Source organism: Trichosurus vulpecula, chromosome X (assembly GCF_011100635.1).
Source record: "Trichosurus vulpecula isolate mTriVul1 chromosome X, mTriVul1.pri, whole genome shotgun sequence".
NCBI classification, from domain to species: domain Eukaryota; kingdom Metazoa; phylum Chordata; class Mammalia; order Diprotodontia; family Phalangeridae; genus Trichosurus; species Trichosurus vulpecula.
This window is the reverse complement of record NC_050582.1, coordinates 17,546,856-17,569,513: the sequence shown is the minus strand read 5'-3', so window position 1 is coordinate 17,569,513 and position 22,658 is coordinate 17,546,856. Positions and strand designations below refer to the sequence as shown.

At 39.6% G+C, this 22,658-nt stretch overlaps 1 long non-coding RNA gene across 1 annotated transcript in view; it reads left to right on the top strand.

Annotated features, from left to right (window-relative positions):
- Positions 1-120: 120 nt before the first annotated feature.
- The window catches only part of LOC118832570, a 111,380-nt gene continuing 88,842 nt past the window's right edge, over positions 121-22,658 (top strand). Inside the window, exons 1-2 of the long non-coding RNA XR_005009213.1 lie at positions 121-189; positions 807-903. This is a non-coding gene — a long non-coding RNA (uncharacterized LOC118832570). The remainder of the gene's footprint in view (positions 190-806; positions 904-22,658) is intronic.

Below are 22,658 nucleotides of genomic sequence, written 5' to 3'. Positions count from 1 at the left end.
TTGCAAAGAACTTTGCAGATAACATCTCGTGTTACGTACTATGGAAGCAAGTAAAAAACTTGAGGGGTGCAGAAAGGATTACAATGAATCATACTAATACCAATGTTTCTTTTCCTTAGGAGTCTCCTACAGTGTGGGGTACACTTGCAGTGTCAATGGATAGTAACAATTGCAATAACTGGAACAACGGTAATAGTACAAATGCATGCCAACACTTAGTATTATATAACTGTAGATAAAAGTGCATGTAGCAATAGCATTGAAAACCATGAGGAGGGTCACAGTGGACCCAGAAAGGTGCTGTCTAATGAAAAGAAAGGGAACCCGGGACATGGATGTACCCAGTTCTAGCTCCTGGGGACTGACCTTTGAATTGGCCTGGCTTATGGCAGTAAATAACTGTTGATTATATGCCTGCGTGAATGACTATAGTCATGATTGAATGAATGACTATGATCTTGGAGAACCCACATCATGGTTTACTGCGATGTAGTTGACATTCAGAAAGAATTTGGGGAGACTTTTTTGGTGAAGAAGTCACTTTTGGTGAAAGTTTTCATTAATTCTAACAGTTTCTTCATTTGTCCTTTGTGATTTGTTCTTACTGTAGTTATGTCCATGCCAGATGAGTATAAAATTGGGGCAGCGTTCATTTTGAAAAGGTGCCTTTGCAAGCTGCAGAATTGGGAAAGAGTTGTATTCTTCACTTGTGTCTTGGGAAAAGTTGTGTCCTTCACTTGTACATTGGAAGGAATGAGTTGATTTCCAAATGCCTGGGCTTTTTGACAGGCTGTTCTCTTTAATAGGTTTTCCGTAGAGCAACATCCTCGGGTCAGAGCCTCCTATCCGTAAACATTCCAAAAAGTGAAATGTAAGAAACATAAAAGCAGTGATCAAGAAAAGGTAAAGCAATTATTTTATGTTTCTAGGACAAGACTCATTTTTAAAGAAACTTGATCAAGGTTTAAAAGAAAGGACGAAGAAGAATCAAGGGCCAGAGTATCTAAAGGGCTATATATTTAGGGGGAACTTTAAGAACCAAGAGAGTGGAAGGGAAGGCAGAATTCCGGTTCCATGGATGCCCCCCTCTCAGTGTCAGAAAATATTTCTGAGGAGGGAAAAACATAATCAGTGTTTATTCAAGTGGAGAGAGGGGATGTGAGGGAAAGAGAAAGGAGTTAGGTGGAAGGGAGATCCACTCCAGATCATGATTTCATCTTGCATCCAGACATCCATTTCAGCTTTTTTTATTCCCCACCGGCCCTGCCCAATTCTCAGCTTCACCCCACCTGCACTAGCAACTCTGCACCCAAATTCCAGAAAAAAAAAACACAACAAAACCTAACTCCTGTCACTGGAAGATACAATACACCCAGCTCCGGAATTCCCCTCCTATCATTGAGCTGTTTTAATTGGTGAGGTAAACTCGACTAACCCACTATGTCTAAGTTGGCCTTAGATGAACAGTTCAAACCATTCTTCATATTTCATCTAGGCATCTACCAGAGCTATCTATTATCTATCCTCAGCCTCTCATTTCCCACCTCTTGCTGAGGGATCAGCAATTCAACCAATACTACCACTTTTACTGTAAAGGACATGCCTATTGACCTACTCACAATCCCCGAGATTCCCAAGACATACTCTATATAAATATATATATATATATATATATATATATATATATATATATATATATATATATATATATATGTGTGTGTGTGTGTGTGTATGTGTGTATATGTATAGACAGATATATAGATATATGTGTATATATATATGTATATATGTACACACACATGTATATATTGTCATAATTTATGCTTTCAAAGTGTTTACCTACTAATGAGGGAAATAAGACATTTAAGCAAATACATACATATACACGTTGACATATAGGCATCTATTACTGTCAATGGAAGGGACACTCAGAAGGGATTGACACTCAGAAGAAATGCATTTAAGTCTAGACTTTTCCACTTAAATGCCTTTGTGACTGGGGGCAAATCACTTAAAAATAGTGAGCCTTAACTTCCTCATCAGTAAAAAGCTTTTTAAAAATGAATTATAAACCTTTGGAGGAATGGGAGCTATTAGACTAGATGTTATCTTCTAGTGTCTCTAAACAGCCTCTTTCAACACCAAGATTCTGTGACTCCATCATCATCATCATCATCGTTATTATTATTGTCAAGCTATTTAAATTCAGGGGGCAGCTAGGTGGCCCAGTGGATAGAGTTTTGGGCCTAGAGTTAGGAAGACCTGAGTTCAAATCCAGACTCAGCCACTTCTTAGCTGTGTGACCCTGGGCAAGTCACTTCAACTTGTTTGCCTCAGTTTCCTCATTTATAAAATGAGCTAAAGAAAGAAACGGCAAGCCAATCTAGCATCTTTGCCAAGAAAACCTCAGATAGAATCACTAAGAGTCAGACAACTGAACAACAAAAATTTAAATTCAGTAAATGTTTATTAAGAATCCGCTTGATGCAGAGTACTCAGTGATTCTAATCCAGCATCCTTTCCTCTAAATAACACTCATAAGCTCAACATGGATTTTTATTCTATGATGTAGACTTACTGTTATTCATGTTTCCTCCCTACATGACCCCTGGCAAGCCATTTCAACCTCTCTGGGTCTTTTCTTCTTCATTAGTGTGTTGGTAACCAAAAATGGGCTCCTTAGCACTTAGTCAACAAGTGCCCTTGACTAGTTTGGCTTTTTCCCCTGAACTGAATGCTGGGTGTATGTTGGACTGGAGTAAGCTTGTCGGCCCCTTCACCTTGCTTCCCTTGCTTAAGCTGATTGAAAGAACCTGTGCTTTCCCGGGCAACCCCTTCACCTTGCTTAAGCTGATCGAAAGAACCTGTGCTTTCCCCGGCGTACCTTACACCCCTGCAGAAGCCGGCTGGTTAAAAACAGCTTCTGTTGGAGCTAGAGGCTGCTACAGCTACAGCCACAGCCGAAGCAGGAGCTGCTGGTAGCAGAGCTGACCTATGGGAGGAAGCTGAACAAGGACTTGAGGCCAGTAGGTAATCTTTTTACCATAGAGGGAAAGCATGTATATGATTTTGCTGTACACCATCATGCTTCTCTGTGGCCTCCTAGTTACTCTTGTGAGGTGTACTTATTGGGCCTGGAAGCTTTTGATCAATATATCAAAATGGGGATGCTGGTTCATGGGTTGGTTACTGTGGAGCCTAAATATATGCTTTGATTCTTCTGCCTCCTACTTTGAGAGTTTCTTATATCCAGCGATTCTGAACCTTTCAGACATATATGTGATCCTCTTTGAAATTATAAACTCTGCCCTCCTAATACAATTAGGAAATGATAATCTTGCACTGGAGGTCCTTGAAATCCTTCCAGTTTTAGATCTGTGATACAATCCTCTGTGTACTTGTCTAAACTAGATCGGAAGGTTCCTACAGTCAATACAGCCTTGTTTTATGTATCTTCCGAATGCATAAATGAGCACACAGCAATATGGAAGAAATCAGACAAGCACCCAGTGCTAGAGCTGGATATAATTTAGTCTAACCCCTTCACTTGACAGATGAGGAAACTGAGGCCCAGAGGTGGGAAATGATTTGACCAAAGTTACGACTAAGGTGCAGATTCAGGCCTAGAGCCCAAATTTCTTCCTCCAAGGCCCTTTCCACTATGAATCATTGCTTCTCTATAGCCACTGCCATCTTTCTCAGCCAAGGGAGGACACTTCCTTGCTCATCCAACTGCATGCCATGTCTACTCTTCTCAGGAGGGATGGGCTTGAGGGGAAGACAATTTGAGGAAGTCTGAGAGTTTAAAGCCAGCGCTTACAGGAATGGCTTTTTTGGGGGGGGCCTACTCTCCCAATCACCCACAAATTATCTTATTAAATTGAAGTCATATGCCTTTGTAAGGAATTTGGGGGCGCTCAGTTTTACTGGCAAGGTATGGGTGAAAAGACTCCTCTGAACCAGGAAGTGGCCTCAATTATCTGCTTGTAGGGGAGGGGAATAGGAGAGGAGGAAATGAGTTTGCTAGGTTCAGGTAAAGATAATTCCAATTAATTTAGCTGAGAACTGTAGGGGTTTGAAACCAGGGGATGGAGTTACCACTTCTCTTTTGTGGGGCTAACTGTTTATGTTTTGTAGGCCATTCTGCAAATATATTTTTGAGCATTCAGAACAAGTCAAGGCAGTTTTAGGCTCTACTGAGCAGCTCTCCTTAGGGAAATTTTTAAGCATTTATACTCTATCTAGGAAGATCTGAGATTATCTTGGTAGCTGTTTGTTTGAAATGTTCAGTATTCCTGCCTTTTTTTCCTTTCCTCTTCTCCCAGCTACTGCTTTCCCAAATGATCTCTCCAATGGTTGTCTCTGATTTCTTTCTAGTCTAATAAGATCTTGTCTTTGTTTTACTCAGTATAAGATTGATGGGAGAGAAAAGAATGAGGGAGTGTTAGGAGGATGTTTGGAACAGAGGAAACTGACTATTTAGGTGACGGGCTCAACCCCAAAGGGAAACACTAGGCACCCTAAAACCATGTATGTGTATTGGTCCTAGTCATCTAAGCAGGGCAGAGGCAGAGTAGGGAATGACCCCCCAACTAGATGCTGGCCAACTTTGGTGGAGGAAGACACCAGGAAGATGCTGCATGCTTTTGCTCAGAGATAAAAGCAAGTTATCAAGGTGAGTTGTTGTTGTTTAGCTGTGTCTGACTCTTCATGACCCCGTTTGGGTGTTATTGCCAGAGATACTGAAGTGATCTGCTGTTTCCTTCTCCAGGTCATTTTATAGATTAGGAAACTGAGGTCAACAGAGTTAAGTGATTTGCCGAGGATCACACAACTAGTATCTGAGGCCAGATTTCAACTTAGGAAGATGAAACTCCAGGCCCAGCATGCTACTTACTGCACCATCTAGCTGCCCTATCAAGGGGAATATTGGCACAAATTCAGGTTAGGGGTTAGAGGAAAATATTACATAAATGGAGGTATGGAGGCATGATTTCTATACCATAGTACTCTTTCCCTCCCCAGCTGCCTTCAACTTCCGCCAGATAAAGAGCGGCACGCAGCTGCTTTTATTTACTAATACTCGCCGAGCTATCCTGCTAATGCTCATATTTAGAGTGGATGGTCTGAGCAGCTCCTGAAAAATCTGCTCTGGGCCAAGCAAAGAAAGACTCTCTTTCTACTGGAGAAATAATACCCAAGAGACCAAATTTTCAAGCAGTTTGTATTAGGCCTATTAAGTGGAGCTGCAGTACAGCTGAGCCCAGGAACAAGCGGACCCCAAGGGAAGGGAAGGACAGAATGTGCTAGGACAGTGGGTGGGGTTGCACAGTACAGTCTAATCAGCACGTAGTATGAAGTGGTCAGAATTGCCTCAAAGATGGATCCTTACCAAGGCTGCAAATGGCTCCTGCCTCAATTAGAGTGTTAGTCGAACCTATTCCTCAACAAGTAAATGGTGCAGAAGCGAGCATCCTTTGGGGAAAAGAGACTAAAGAATCCTTCTAGAATGGGGTAGAGGGAAAGAGACAAAGCCTCACTCAGGAAGACCACAGATAATGAAGAGGGAACAGATGTGAAGTCAGTTGGCTTTGTCTTTTTATCTTTAATTTATTTTTCAATTGAAAATGCACCTGTCTCTCCTACCATCCTGCCCCTTCATTGAGAAAGCAAGAAAAACACCCCCACCCCATCCCCACCCTTGTTGCAAGCATGTATAGTCAAGCAGAATGAATTCTTGTATTGGCTGTGTCCAAAAACATTTTCAGTCTGCACTGAGTCCATCACTTGTCTATCAGGAGATGTGTAACATACTTCACCTAGAATTCTCTGGAATTGTGGTTGGTGTGAGGAAAATAGTTTATTAATCATCCCTTGTTAATATTGTTCAAACCTAGCTTTGGGTGGCTAGAGAAAATGTCTAACTTCCCTCAAGCTTGTGGCAGAGGTCAGGCTGACCTCAGAGACTCTCCAGGGAAATGCTTAGTTCCCACCCAGTTCTTGTTTGGGGTCCACCCAAAGCTTGTGTTTTGAGTTCCCCAAATTCGAATGTTTACTTTTACCTGCTGACATACATCTCGAACTTCCTTTCTCTGGAAACTACCTACTGCTTACCTGAGGCCAGTCAGCCGGCCAGATGTCCTTACACTGCTGTCCCCATTCTGTATAATGGAACCTTACAAAGGCTCTGGCTCTCTCCTTTGCCAAATGACCTAATACAATTCTTTCTCAAACCGTTTCAAGTTTTAGAGTTTGTTCTCGTGACTAATACTGGTTATTGTCTGGATGAGAATTCTGATGTCTTTGAAAATTGTCTCAGCTACATTTTAAAAGTTTTTATTGGCGTTTTTCTGTTTCTTACATTGCCATAGTTATCCGAAGCATCCCTCCCCCTTCCAGAGAGCCATCCTATATGACAAATAATGTTTTTTTGGAGAGAAAAAAAACAAGTCACCGCAGCTGATTGATACATTGAAGAAATCTGAAAACATGTGTAATGTGTGACATCTGTGGTCCTCCCACATCTGAGAAGGGGTGGGGTTGGGGTCTCTTCTCATCTCTCTTCATCTGATTCCTTCTTGATCTTTATAATTCTGTTACTTTTACTTTTGGTGGTTTTTTTGTAGTGTGTGGTTGTTCTTTCCACTTACTTTGCGGTAGTTACTGTCTGTTATTTTCCTGGCTCTGCTTACTTTACTCCGCATTAGTTCATATGGGTCTTTCCAGGCTCCTCTGTATTCATCACATACATCACTTCTTACAGTACAGTGATATTCCATTGCACTCATGTATACAAAGGCAAGTGCTGCTATAAATATTTTGGAGTATATGGAGAATTTTTTCTTACTGATGGCTTCCTTCAGGTATGAACCCAGTAATGGAGTCTCTAGCTCAAAGGTTTGGACATTTTAGTCACTTTATTTGCATAATTCCAAATTACTTTTCCGAATGCTTATAACATTTAGAAGCTTCACCTACAATGTCTTAGTGTACCTATCCTTCCATAGCCCTTTGGACACTTCGGCCATGTTGCCAGTTTTTCCAGTTTGCAGAATGTGAGGTGGAACCTCAGAGTTACTTTTATGTGCATTTTTCTTATTATTAGTGATTTGGAGCATTTTTATGTGGTCATGGATACTTTGCAGTTCTGAGAATTGTTGGTTCATATTCTTTGACCATTTTCTAGGTTATAGCTATTAGTATTTGTATGTGTGTGTATGTGTTTGTGTGTATGTGTGTGTGTGTGTGTGTGTGTGTGATTTCTGTATCTTGGACATCAAACTTTTATTAGCAATATTTGATAAAAAGATTGTTTTGTCCCAATTACTTCTCTTCTTATCCTAAGCACATTAGTTTTGTCTGTTCAGAAGCTTTTCAGTTTCAAGTAATCAAATTTATCTATTTTATCTTTTGTAATTGCCTGTACCTCTTGATTGGTTAAGAATGTTATTTCATGCCCATAGCTGTGAGAAGTATATGATCTGTCTCTCTTCTGATTTTTTTTATAGTGTGATCTTAAAGTTCAAGAACCATTTAATATGTATTGTAGAATGTAGTATAACTTGTTTGTCCAAGCCTGATTTCTGCCAGACTACTTTCCAATTTTCCCAGCAGTTTTTATCAAATAGAGAGTTTTTCCCTAGGTTAATTTATGTTTTCCATTTTATCAAACTCTGAGTTATTGAGTTCTACTGTTTATGAATCTCCCTTCTCTACTTTGTTCCATCGATCCATTTTGTAGCCAGTACTAGATGGTCTTGATGATTGCTGCTTTATAATATAGTTTGAGGTCTGGAAGTGCTATCCCCCTTGTGTCCCTATTTTTTTCATCATTTCCCTTGATATTCTAGATACTTAGTTTTATAGATGAATTTTCTTATTATTTTATTAAGTTCTATAAAGTATGCCCTTGGTAATTTCATTGGTATAGCATTAAAGTGTAAATTTATTTTGGCAGTATTGTCATTTTTGTTATATTGATATGGCCTAGCCATGAGCACTGAATGTGCCTTCAGCTATTTAAGTTCATACAGGTCTTCCCCAGTTTCTCTGAAGCCTTTCCCTTTATCATGTCTTATAGCACAGTAGTACTCCATTGCATTCATATACGATAACTTTTTCACACAGTTGATGGGTGCAAAATGTCCAAAATATGTTACTTGCATTTTAAATTAATCACCTCCATTCATAGAATTCAGAGGCATGGTTAGTCTTCGGTTGTCTGTTTTTTTGGCTTCACTTTGCAGAACCTAGACCAGGGGTGGGGAACCTGTGGCCTTCAGGCCAAGGTTTTAAAAAGATTTAAGTGGTTCAAGGTACTATTTATGATTTTTCTTAGGATGGCAGTAATGATTCTTCTTCCATGGGCTCAGGTCTCCCTAAAGCTGGGGAAGGGGTTCCTGCTTCACTTTTTTCAATTTTTCATTTCAACCAATGAAACAACTGGTTTATTTCTGATTTTAAATTAATAAATTTATCGATTTATTTCAATAAACCAACAAATTTGTTCCTTAACTTTTTTCCAGTAAAATCAATTCACTCATTTTAAAAAAATGGCTTTCTCTATTTTGGGGGGCATTTTTTTTCAAAATGGTTCTTCTGAGCACCCTGAGTCCTATTGAACAAGAATCTGACTTTTTCAGACCCTTCAGATTCAAAAATACCCTTGATAAAATAAAATTGATCTCATATTAACAACCAGCCTTTGTAAGAAAATTGCCTTCCACGTTGGCCCTGCCCAAAATTATGTGTCACTTATTGCAATTAAAATGAATCACCTCCATTGGAAAGACTACATTGGCAAGGTTAATCTTCAGTTGTCTGGTTTTTTTGTTTGTTTGTTTTTGGCTTCACTTTGAAAAGCCTAGACCTAAAGTTTCTAATAACATTTAAGAGGGTCCAGATTCCTTTTATTATTTGTCTTATCATGGCAAGAGTGAACCTTGTGCTGTGGGCTGAGAGCATCAAGACCCCCAGCTGTGGGGAGGGGTGGAGGTGGAATGGACTATACTTCATTTTTTTCAATATTTCATTTGAACCAATTGCTTTATTTCTGATTAAATGTTTGTCCTGAGTGCCCCTACCACCACAATAATTCATCAAAGTGGGTTTTTTTGTTTGTTTGCTTATTTTTTCCAACCTGCTTCTTGACTTCAGACTTGTTAAGTCCGGGTTCCGTGGCACTGCTGGAGGGACTGTCTGGTCTGGCCCTATTGCTGCTTTCTTAGGATACTGAATGCTGTGTTGTTTCAATTATCTTGTGGTAATCATTTTATATTAAATTCCAAACCCCAATAAGATCCAGAGCCTGAACTAATCAAACAGAAGAAGGGTCTGGAGCTAACAGCTTCTTTGTTCTCTGAGTAACTCAGAAAATATCTGTTCTTATGTCAACAAGCCCAGATGGGGCTGACTTAGGAGCATTCTTTCTTCTGTCCATGGCCATTAAGGGTGAGAACCTTGACCCCAGACACTATCTTGAATTATGTGACTTTTTCTTAATATTTTATGGGCATATACTATGTTATGGAATGTTAATAGTAAATTAAACACAGAAACGCTGGGTTGTAATTTCAGTTGACACTTTGTCAACTCTCTTATCTTATTGTATTTACAACCTATTCCGTTAAGGAAAATCCTTTTCCTTGTATCATGGTTAAACATACATAGGGATCATAAAAGTGAAGTAATGCAGGCATGCTGAGTCTGTTAAAGAAAAAGGTATGTAAGCTTTCTCATTCCTCTGTTCAAGCAGTCAGACTTTTTCTGGCTCCATGATCATGTACAAGTTAGCTTTAAGGGAATAAACTATGAATTTTATATCACCACACTCTGCCTCCTTTAACCAAACGTACAGGTTGACACTTGGGAACAGGTTGGAGACCTGCAGGCTTTTAGTGCTCTCGCAATGGTCTGATCCAGGGCAAAGTGTGATTGCCGCTCCCTTGTCCTGGGCTCTGCAAGTTCTTGTCCTGGGTTTGGGTCAGATTTGACTGATGTTAGACTCAGCCCCATCATTCACTTGGAACGGTCTTCTGGTTCAGAGTGGTAGAACTATAGGCTCTTCTTTGGTCTTTGATTCTTGCCCTTTCTCCTTTCCTCCCTCCATTTTTCCCTCCCTTCTTCCTTCCCTTCTTTTTTTGGTAGGCTGTCCCTTTTGTGTGAACACTTGAATCCAGCTACGAGCCGCCTGAGTCATGGGGCTCCACAACTAATTGCATTCATCATTATTACATACTATCAGACTCTCAGTCACACATGACTATAAAAAGGCTTCCAGGTTCCATGTTTTAGAGTGGAACCAGGCAGGGCATATTTGTACATATTCACTACGTACCAGGAAGGGCAAATCTGAGCATGTTCCTAAGGCTGGGCTGTCATTGGTCAGTCCCCTCATATCACACACATACACACACACACACACACACGCACACACACAGACGAAGGGTAGAGATTTGTTTGGTTGCAACACACAAGACATGCCTTTGTAGAAACTGATACCCCAGGGTGATATAACAGAAACCTCAAGGTACTCTCAAGACACTACTTCATTTCCTGGTCCCTGTGAATTAAACTGGGAGATAGTTTTACAACTGGCCTTTCTTGTCTTCCAAGGTAAGCCTCATAACAAACAGCTTTGCTGAGACCCCCATTTGTTCTTTTTCATTTTACGAATTCAAGACATAGAGATTTAGAAAGGCTTTGGACTAGGACCATTTCTCCCCAAATGGCACTTCTAAACTTGTCCTCTGTATACAAAGACCCCTGTTTCCCCTAAGGCTACTTGTTATATCAGGATTCTGGAGTCATTAGATTACCTTTAAATTATTTAGCTTTGGTGATTGAAACAAAGGAACTTTAATGAGATTTGCTTGGCAATAGTAAGCTTTAACACAATAAATGGTTAAGATGAATGAAAAAAAGCTCTTTAATGTGTACCCACAGAGAAATTCCCAATACAGAGAATCACTGAAATGTGTGTTATCTTATTAGGGTATTTGTAGCTTACAATATTTCACACTGAGCACAGAGGATGGAGAATCTGTGTGGTTTCTGTATTTACAGCCGGAAACAAATCTAGCCCTAAAAGGTTTTGGCTCATTTGATCTGGAAGGAATATTCCCAGGATTCTAAAATGGCACCAAATTGACCAGGGTAGAACATGCTGATTTCTCATTTTATGAACAAATCCTAAGTACTTTCATCTTGCTCATTTGTAATATTCATGTGATTCCTTAGAGCACTGCTTTTAACATCAATAGAAATGCTTCAAAATAGGTTCTGTTCTTATTTCCTAATAATTAAATGGTCAAGTTTGGATTAACACAAATATTTTAATTTACTGTAGATATGACAAACAAGCTTTTATTAAAAAAAATCAAATTGCTTTAGTTTCATGTAAACATATGGTGCTGAAACCTCCCAGTGTAATGTAACAAGCCTTTATTAAGCACCTATTTCTTTGTAGCGGGGGATGCAAGGACAAAAATGAATAGTTTCTGCCATCAAGGAACTACCATTATCCTAGGCTTCTGAAGGTGGTAACAACACATACACAGATAGGCATAAGCATCAGTATTTTTCAAGGATCATCAAAGAAGGTTCATTTCCAGATTTGGAGGCCAGGGGCAAGGTGTAGACTAAGTAAATGGGGAAAAACAGAACAATCAACCAAATTGACTGATTTGACTTTGTGTCGACATGGGCTGGATGAAATCAAGGATGCTGTCATAGATACATGACTATGGATAAAGCTTATTATTTTCTCTGAATAAAAGATAGAAGGATCCTCTATTGCTCACTTTTTCTGAAAAGGCTCTGAAAATGTACAAGTCCAAAAAAGCAATAAAAAATCCTGGTGCTTCAGACCAGTACAATTAGAGAAGAAAAAAGAGGTAAAGAAGCCCTGAGTCTGAGTCACTTTCTGGTTTTAAACTGATTAGACTCTTGACGGTGGAGATGGCTGTAGCCTCAGTCATTTGGGCATTATGTGCCTAGAGATTATAATTGAACCCATGAGAATTGATGAAATCACCAAGGGGCAGGGTATAGAACAAGAAGAAAAAAAGGGCCCAGGACAAGTTCCTGGAGGATAATAACATCTGATGGGCAGCAAGAAGAAGTGAATCAGGAAGAGGAACAGAGCCTGACAAAGAATAGTTGGGTATCTGAAGAACTGAGATGTGTCAGGGAATCCAGTGGAGACAGTGTTTGAGATCGAGGTGGAGGGGTTGGGGGGAGCAGTTGTCACTGTCCCAGACTACGTAAATATCAGTTAGAAGGAGTATTGAGAAAAGGGCATAGGGCTTTGCAGTTAAGATATCCTTGGGAATGTTAGAAACAGGGAGTGGTGAGACTGAAAAATCCAGACTATGGGGATTGCCATTAAACAGTTAACCATAGTCCTGAGAGAAGGGCGGTAGTGAGAGCCCTACTTGCATTAATTACACATAACAATGGGACTCCTAAGGATCTTAGAAATTTTTCTGAGGACCGCTGATTTTCTGTCCTCTAGGGTGATAAATATATTATGGAAGATTAGCATAGCTCTTGGGCTGGATTCATTGCTGAGACACTAGCACAATTTTATAATGTCCCTTCTGCCTATCAGTTGGTTGAAATTCTCAATATGGAAGGCTATAGATGATCCAGTTCAGCTAGAGAAGCTAGGTAATAATATTCAGGATTTTACTACTTTCCAATTGGAAAAATTAGTACTCCGTAGGATATGAATCACCTCAAGTATGGCGTCAGCCAGCACTGCATTATTCTCATGGCTCCTTGTTGCAAGGAGTTGACTCCCAAAATAACAGAACTTGAGAGTTGGAAGGGAGTCTAGTGGCCATCTAGTCCAATGCATACTTTGAATGATTCTGTGCTATGATATCAGATATGATGAGTGATCATTCAGCCTGTGCTTGAAGAAGAGGATGTTATGGGCTGGCTGTGACTGAGTTTGGTCTGATGGTTCAGGCCCAGGATTGAAATGAAATGAAATACTTGTAGGCCATCTAACATTTTTGTTGCTTCGCAAAAGGATACTAAACAAATATTCCACGGTTCAGATAGATGCAGAGCCCCTTGTCTTCATGCAGACACATAGGGTCAGAAGAGTAGAGGGCCTTCTGTGAAGTGTGAGGGCCACCAACTCCTCATATTTATGCCAGTTGATTGAAGAGCAATATCAAAGGCTCAAGCTGGTCCCTTGAACCAGTCAAGTCTCAGGCATAGCTTCCCTGCCTTTTAGGTAAAAAACTAGCCAAGCCTAATTGCTGGGGCCCGAGTAGATGTAGCTCCTAAAGCAGAGGAGGAATCTACTAGTTGCTGAAAGGGGCACCTAGATGGCTAGGTGGATGGAGCTCTGGGCCTAGAATCAGGAAGAGCAGAGTCCAAATCTGGCCTCAGGCACTGTGTGACCCTGGGAAGTCACTTAAGGGGCAAATCACTCTAGTACCTTTGTCAAAAAATTCCGTGGACAGTATGGTCCACAGGATCACAAGTTTGACATGACTGAACAATAACAACAACAACTGTTGGGAAATCAGTCTTGATATCAAGCCTAAATTGGCCCCTTTGTAACTTCTTGCCCATGGTTTCCGGTTCTGCCCTCTGAGGTGGTCAAGCGCAGCAAGGCTAAGCCACTCTCTCTATGTCAACCTTTCAAACGCTTGAAAGCACCTATCAGGTCTTTCCTGAGTTTTCTCTTCTCCAGGCTAAATGTGCCCAGCTCCTTAAACCAATTCTCATGCAACATCTATTTAAAGCCTTTCCCCATCCTGGCTGCCCTTGTTGGTATTAATTAATAATGTACCTTATAAAATACAGGGCCAAGAAATTAACACAATACTCTAAGTTCTCAAAGACTGTACCAGCAGGGGACATGCTTTCATAAGTCCTACCATAATTAAAAATATTTTGGTAAGTGGGAGCCTTTTGATGGAATTCATAACAGTCTCTTGAAGGCTAGCCAAGCAAAATTCAGAGAGGTTCAGAGCCTAGTGATGGCTGGCTAGAGGGTCAAGAATTTTTAGCCCCAGTAGCTTTCTCAGACCTCATGCTGAGTTATAGAGGGGTTGCAGTTGATGTCAGTGAAAATGGCACTGAAATCACAGACCTCTGAAGACCTGAGATTTACAAGTGTTGTATTTGCCTTCCTGGTGCAATGGCCTATCCATGGAATTCATGATCCTTCAAAGAGAAAATATCAATGTAAATAAGCCTTGACAAAGCTCCTTAAGGAAATTCTATAAGCTGGGAGTAGTCCATAGGGAAGAGCCATAAGTAACCTCTTCATTCTCAAAATTTATACAGTCACGCCTCTTCCCATTGTCATTGGTAAAAGTGATGTGTGCCGAAAGTGTCATTGCTATCTTTTCAAATTGTGTTGATATGCCATGAATTTGTCCATTAGGAGACTTTTCACAGAATATCCTGGGAAGATGGCAGTAGCTTTAGAAGGAGCTTCCGATTCCTGCAGGCCACTCACTGTCATAGTATCTGTGTTCAAATTCTCATTCCTGTCAAAGGATCATCTAACATTCTTCGAAGTTCCACAGATAATCAATTTGCTCTCTACTGTGGCAAATATCACCATGACACTTCAAATCGACCCTATCTTGTACTTTTCTCAGTGGCTACTTTTATCACTTGAATCTGTTAGATAGCACATGACTCATCTTCAATTTTATGGAGTCCAGATTCTTCTCCGAAGAGGAGTTTCAGCAATGAAATACAATTGGCCTCAAAAGTATTTAGTGTCTAAAACTGGATAGCTAAAAAAGAGGCTGTAAGTTTTCCATATCATTGTCATTGCAGTAAAAATAGTTTTACTCTCTTATATACCATGTCTAATTAGGAGGCAAATCAACACACTAAAAACTTGGCTTCTGTCTTACCTGGAAAGGTACCTTATTTCTAGGTGGGACAGTGGATAGAGCCCTGGGCCTGGAGTCAGAAAGACCTGAATTAAGGCACTTAAAAATTGTATGATGCAATTTAAATGCAAGTCATTTAACCTCTGTTTGTTTCTCTTTCCTTATCTGTAAAAGAGGGATAGCAATAGTACCTACCTCCCAGGGTTGTTTTGAGGGTCAAATGACTTAGCTCATTGCCTGACACATAGTAGGCATTATATAAATGTTAACTGTTATTATTACTATGGTAAGACCAAACAGATCCTCCTAATTCCTAGAAGGGATTGCTAGTCAGGTATGAGTTGAAACAGTTGACTTCTTTGGTCTCTCTCAACTCTGAGATTCTAAGATTTTCCCGATATTTTGATAAGGAAGCTAGAGATAGGGATTGGACCTATGGTTTTTTTGGCATAGGTAATTCCAAGAAAGGAAAACTCCATCTCCCAATGCTTGTCAGCACCTTCTCTTTAATCTATAGTCTTAGTAAATTCCCTAGAGCCCTGAGACATTAAATGGGTTTCACAGGGTCACAGCCCAGGGTACACAATGTATATGAGAGGTAGGTTGGAACCAGGACTTCCTAACTCCAAGCCCAGCTCTGTCCACTACGTCACATTGCCTCTATGGTAAAGAAAGAAACAAATAGGACTCAAGGCATTAATGGTGGTTCTCTATGTACTCCTGACGTAAACAAAAATATGGTGGTGAATCATCACCCCATACCCTGAATCTGCATCTAAATACACAATCACCTGGAAGCTCTCCTTAATTTTTAATGCTGTGATAAAATGTTGAAAGTTTGCTTTTCCTACAACTTTAGTTACCATTCAATTACTATGACTTTCTTGGGATGCTTTCTGGAGGTAGACCAGAACACGGCCATGTCTTCCCTTCTCCCAAATTCTAACAGCAGTAGATGACTGGAAGAAATTTCAACACCTCTTGCTCTATCAACGTGGCATGACACATATCTCTACCCCATAAAACATTGATTTTTAAAAATGTGAATTATTTATTCAAGCCATTTGTCTTTACCTTTTTAAAGATTTCTAATTCATGGCACAAAAGACAGTGGAAAGATGATAGAATACATAATGACCTAAAGAATTGAGGAAGCGGCAGCTTTGTCAAATATATGCTAGATATAGTTATTCATTTTAAAACACGTAGTAAATAGCCACATTGTACCTGCCTTAACATATCAAAATTGTGTCTGTCTGGTAACACAGGCAAGTCTTGGTAAATATCCTAAGGTTAATGGAGTCTATTTTTATCAAACCACCTATGGAAGACAATTCTAGAGTTGAGTTCCCTTCCCACAAGAATGACATCAATAATTCAATACTGCAGGAGCTTTCGATGTAATACCAATTCTGATTTCAATGTCACACGGGTAAATGGAGAGAGATAGCATGCATCAAGGTAACTATGTAAGAAAATTCTCATTTGTAATATGTCAGTTTAGTAACCAAAAATTACTCTATTCCAATTCAGAAATTGACAGTGAGTTTTTAAGGTTGGGATGAATTACTTGAGAATGGAGAAGAAATTCTGTAAAATGACTGAAGAGAGACAGCAAATCCTCAATATGGATTCCTATTGAAGATATCGTGTTGGTCACTTTCTATATAAATGGACATGTACTTTAAAAAAAAACAATCAGGGTGTCCTTCTAAATGTTGGGTACCATAACTTCATAGTTGTCAGAGAATCAATATTGGTAGAAATGATTTATCTGGCTTAAAAATGGTATACCATACAGTATGGTTGGTCATCACGGCATCCAGCTCTTTTTCCCCCCAGAGAATCTGAATGGATTTGTGATCAGATTAATGGTGGATGCTTCTTCAGTGGTACAGATCACTAATGATCCGCACCTTCTTATCCTCTTTGACTTTGTCTGTGGACCCTGATGAAGCCTCCACAGGGTATCATACAACACGTTAGGGGATTTCCTCTGGATCTTTTGTTGTTTGTCCTTTGTTTTTGAAGAGGACCAGTGACATCATGGGTAATGTCTTGACTTGCCTCTGAATTGGAGTTAAGTGAGGCAGAGTTGTTCAAAGTCCTCAGCCTCATTCTCTCTTCCAGTCATTGAAATCCAGTAACAGGAGACAAGTCAAGATGACTTGTGATGGCCCATCCAAGGTGGATGATGTTGACTTCTTAGATGTCTGACCAAGCTCTAAAGAGCTCCACAGAGCCTTCTTCAGCCACCTTCATGGCTATTGCAACAAATTTTTCACATCTATCTGCTCATTCTGCTGGGAGAAGTCTTCATCTCCATGGGGTAAACATCCCCCTAACTCACCAATGGTTTTGCGGCTTTCTGATTACCCTCAACCTAGTTTAGCCTATCTGCAGAGATAGTTTTACCAGAGTGTGGCCGCTGCACATGCTTCTGAGAGCTGCAGATGAGAGTTGGGGGACAGGTGGACACCAAAGGTGGATGAGCAGCCCTTAAAAGGGCTTGACAAGCTTTCACAGCAGAGGTGCTAGTCCTCCGTAAACACCCTATGCACCCCTCTGGTCTCTTACCAAGGTAGCACATGGCTTCTTCCTTCCTCCTGCTACATGACTGGCCCAATTTTCCAGTCGTAAATTTCTTGGATGATACATTTTCTGCTGCTTCTGAAAGGAAGGTTATTAGTAATAGGCTACAATGTTTTTCCCCCACCTTGATCTCTTCCTTGGTCTTCGGATGACTTTTGGTTCTTTGAGAAAGTGGTAGTTCTTGATTCATAGCCATGTAGCATCATTGGGTGAATATTAGGATTTAAAAGATGGATTTTTTCTTACAGGGAAAAGCTTGATGTCATCCCAAGTACTGCACAATTTTCAAAATGGTCTCCGTCCATCCTTTTCCTGTTTAATTCTGGGTCCAGTGCATTGTCCATCTTCAGTATGTGCCCAAGATATGTCAATTGATGGATCAACTCTATGGGATATCCATCCAGCTTGTGTATTAGTCATAGACAATGGACCTTCTGCATTCATTGATTTTTTTTTCCTGTTTGGATTTCTAGGCCAAACTACTTTGAGTGATTCTGGATCTCACTTGGTAGTGAGGGTCTGAAATGTTCTGGGACTTGATGAATGCAGCCTAGCATCATCCACAAACAGGAGCATTGATGGACCTTCATCCAGCCCTAGGTGCTTCTGAGTAGATAAACAACTACATACCTGAATTAGCAGACACACTCTGTGGAGTTTGACAATTACTATCATTCATTCATAATGGGTGCTTTAGAAAGCTAATTTGGTTTTGTTAAATTTTAAAATTCCCCCCAATAATACTTGTCATTCCCTTTTTATCCGGTTGGTTCTATTATTACAGAAGAATAAACCCAAATGAATCCAGTGACAGGGTTTTTTTTCCTATTATTCTAGGCAGTTAAAGGTTTAAGTTGGCCAAGGTAAATGATATTTCCATGCAGGTGCAGCTTCTAGGATGCGGAGGCTCCCAGAAGGAAGCAAGGGGCAGTACCCATTTATTCTGTAGGACAGCTCCTTACAGCATGGAGAAGGGGGTGTGGCACCAAATTTCTTTGGAGCACTCTAGTAGCCCATACAGCATTTTGGGGGGGGGGGCAGTTTTGCAAAATAAAAGTCCATACTTTATTTTAATATGGCATTTTAAAGACAGATAACTTCTTTATATTAATATTGATTCTCTCACACTTCTGAAGTTATGGCACCCAACATTTTAGATGGATGTCTTGATTTGTTAAAAAATTTTCCTATTGATATCTTTTGTTCATTTTTTAAATATCACCAGAATCTCCCTCAATATTACTTTCCCACCTCCAGAGAGCCATTCATATAACAAATAATATTTTAAAGACAAAAAGGAGTAATGCATCAAAAAAGTTTGAGACTATATCCACTGTACCATGCTCATGGATCTCCCACCTCTGCAAATGAGTGGAGTGGAGGTATATTTTCATATCTCTTATCTAGGGGCACTTTTTGCTTTATCATTTTGCATCATTAGCTTTTTTCTTGTAAAACTAAAGATCCATTTTATTACATAAAGGTTTTATACAGTGGAAAATCGGGACCTTAAGTGAAATACTGCATCTAAATAGGTTTCATAGTTAGTCTTGTTCCATAAGTTCTTTTTTTAAAATCTATTTATTTTTATTCTGAACTTAAGAAAGAAAATGAGCATTTCCATAGCAAAATGGAATAAAAAAAACAGAGGATTGCACCTGAAATTACAAATCTATTATGTACAACTTGCTATTCCTTTCAAATATACAAGTTATCATGTAACTTTTTTCACCTTCCTCCTCCCCCAAACTTCAACATGGCTACCATTAGACATAAATATATGTGTGTGTGTATAGTGTGTGTGTGTGTGTGTGTGTGAGAGAGAGAGAGAGAGAGAGAGAGAGAGTTCTTTTCTAGATGCAAATAGCATCTTCCTTCACAGGATCTTTGTGGTTTATTTATAATAGAATGACTTGGTTGTTCAGTTCTTCTTAAAGCAATACTGCTGTTACTGTATACAATGTTCTCTTGGTTCCGCTCAGTTCACTCTTCATTATTTCATGGAGGTCTCTCCATGCTTTCATAATTCACTTTTGATTGTTTTATGGTTGTTCTTTCTTTTTATATTGTCATAGTTATTATGTTTGTTGTTTTATCGACTCTGCGTACTTTATTCAGAATTACTTCTTATAAACCTTTCTGTGTTTCTCTGTATTCATCAGATTCACAGTTTCTTACAGCACCATCATATTCCATTATATTCCTGGACCACAATTTGTTTAGTCATTCCCCAGGCAATGGAATCCGTACAATATTAATGAAAAATAGTGCATCATTCTTACATAACTATGAAATGTTGAACACTTGCTCATCCAGAAGGAAGAATAAGATAGATGCTCCCATGGCACAAGATAAACAAGTAACTAACTTATAGAAATATATCTGGAACAAGACAATATTACTTTACCAAGCCACAGGAAAGATTCAAAATAGAGGTATGGCTGAAAGTGGTTTACCGTGGAAGGGGCCTATGAAATGACTAGATCTAAAAATAGTAATGATAGTTAACATTTATGTAGTGCTTTAAGATCTGTGAAGTGATTTACAAATATTATCTTACTTGATCCTCACAAAGGAGGAAACCGAGGCAAAGACATGCCCAGGGTTACACAGCTAGTTTTTGAGGCAATATTTAAACTCAAGGCGGGAAAACGCAAGGTTCACCACTTTATCTGCTGTGCTACCTAGCTGCCTTATAAGTGTGGCATCAAAGGGCCCTCTGTGGACAAAATTCATAGGAGCTCAGCCAATATGATGACAAAAAAATCTGGCAGACTCATTTATGGTAATTGAAAAATTTATGAAAGCAATTCAAGATAAGGTCATCACCATTAGAAAATATATGTGGGTTATTCTTAAGGAGACTGGACTTAGCAGTTAATGCCAATTATGCAAAAGAACAGTAAGGACTATGCAGCGCACCTCTGTGGACTGCAAAAAAAATAACCTCCCAAATACCAAGCAAGGCACAACCTGGCGATTCCAACCATATATTAGCAACTCACTATCTTTCATAAGCTAACGGATGATAAATCATCATAGTACAAATATGGTCCTCGAAATGTCCCTGAGAATTCAATTAATAAGCTGTATTGGAACCAAACCATTAGCACAGACAGAACTGTTGCCCTCAATCACTCAGGCATAACATTTATCCATAAAAAAATATGAGCAACATTTTAATAGATGTTGCCATGCCAAATACCCACAATCTCCAAGCTACAGAAGACAAAAGCTTTCCAAATGTAGATACCCAGCAGAAAAAAAAAAACACATCAAAATCATGGGGGAAGAGGATGAGATTCATATCTTCCTCTTCATTATGTCTGCTCCCGGAGATGTCTTGAAGATGCTTTGAATTAATGTCAAACGCAAATAAAAATGAGGACCACTATAAACCATCCATAAAGATCCCTTTGGGCTGCATACTGATTTGAAAATCATCTATTAATATTATCCAAGTTCTACTGGTTTTTTGTTCAAATAGTTTGTGATTACATTTAATCTGGTTTGGGGGCATCCTGGAGTATTACCACTGCAACATTGTGTGTCAGACATCTATGCTTTAAAGGGGCCTACAGATAAACTTGCAACCCCACACTTTTATTCAATTATAAAAGACAGTTATGTTTTCCATTTGGGCAATAGTGGCATATACAAAGGTGAGCCTCAGAGAGGTTGGGTGACTTGCCTTGGGTCACACAGTAAACCTTGGAGGTGGAACTGAAGCTGCATCTCCTTGACTCCAATCAGCCCTTTATCCACCATATTGCACCACAACTAACAAGATTGAGCCATGGATTTCTCCCCTCAGCCCCCGAGATTTAATAGCGAATCCATCAGTGGATGCCACTGTGCTAATGATTCTCTTCTGCTGCCATTTATATCAGGCTTTAAATATGAGCTCTGTAAATGAGTTTTCCAAAGCACTTTACATATAGAATCACATTTGATGCTTACAGTGACCCTGTGGCATGGCAGCTATGGATATCAACGCCCCTATTTTATAGTTGAGGAAATTGAGGATCATAGGGAAAGTGACTTATCCATAGTCACACAACTAGTAAATGTCAGAGGCAGGATTCTAACCAAGGGCTCTCAAGGCTACACGTTCTTTGTTCCTTCCATTATACCATGTTCCTGCTACTCAACACAGCACTTTTAAAATTCTTTTATTTATCTGTAACATTCATTTAAAAAAAAATTGTGTTCCAAATATCTCCCTCCCTCCAGCCCATCCCGCACCCATTGAGGAGGCAGGCAATATGAGATCAATTATACATGGGAAGTCATGCAAAATTAGCCATCAACACAGTGCTTTGTATACAGTAGGCACCCAATAGATGCTTGTTGCCTTGCATGAAACAAGTAGACATTTAACTCTAACGTATCTGACTGTAGCAGCCATACCTATTAGTTGAATCAACGGCATTTTACACTTTTATCGACTTAGCGCTTTCCATTAAGCAAGCCCACTAAGGTCAGCCAGCTAATTATCACTTGTCAACTCTACAATTATCCTTAATTAACTGGAACTTTGATGCGATCAACAGATATAATCACCAGTAAGCATTCTAAACTCTTCTCTTGTCACTGCCCCCAAAGCAATTTAACTTTATCTAATTTTTTAAAGAAATATTAATATAATGGCCTTGATATCCTTTTCACCTTTCCCTTTTTCATATCTATATCTACATCTATGTCTATCTTTATAATATTTTCTGCAGTTATTCTCCTTTGTTTTTGAGCTTACTCACTAGCTTTTGGGTAGCCACTCTGTAGAAAATATTAATAATAAGAACAATAATACCATTTATATTGTGCTTTCGGATTTGCAAGACAACCCTGTAAGGCAGGCGCTATTATTCCCAATTTATAGAGGTAGAAAACTGAGGCCTAGAGAGGCCCAAGGTCTCCCAAGGGAGGTACTCGACTTCAAGACCAGCTTTCCACCCACTGGACCTTCTAGCTGCCCATCTCACACAGCTCCAGGGAAGATGGTGTGATCGACTAACTTTGGAGCATTCAAAGGAATGATGAAGGCCTTAGAGATAATGCCATACATGAATTAGTTGGAAAGACTAGGGACTTTTAACCTGGGGAAGAGCAGGCTTAAGGGGACATGATAGTGCTTTAACCTTGCTGTTTGAGCATGCCTCACACCACGAAGGACCTGGGTAAAAGGTAGAGAAT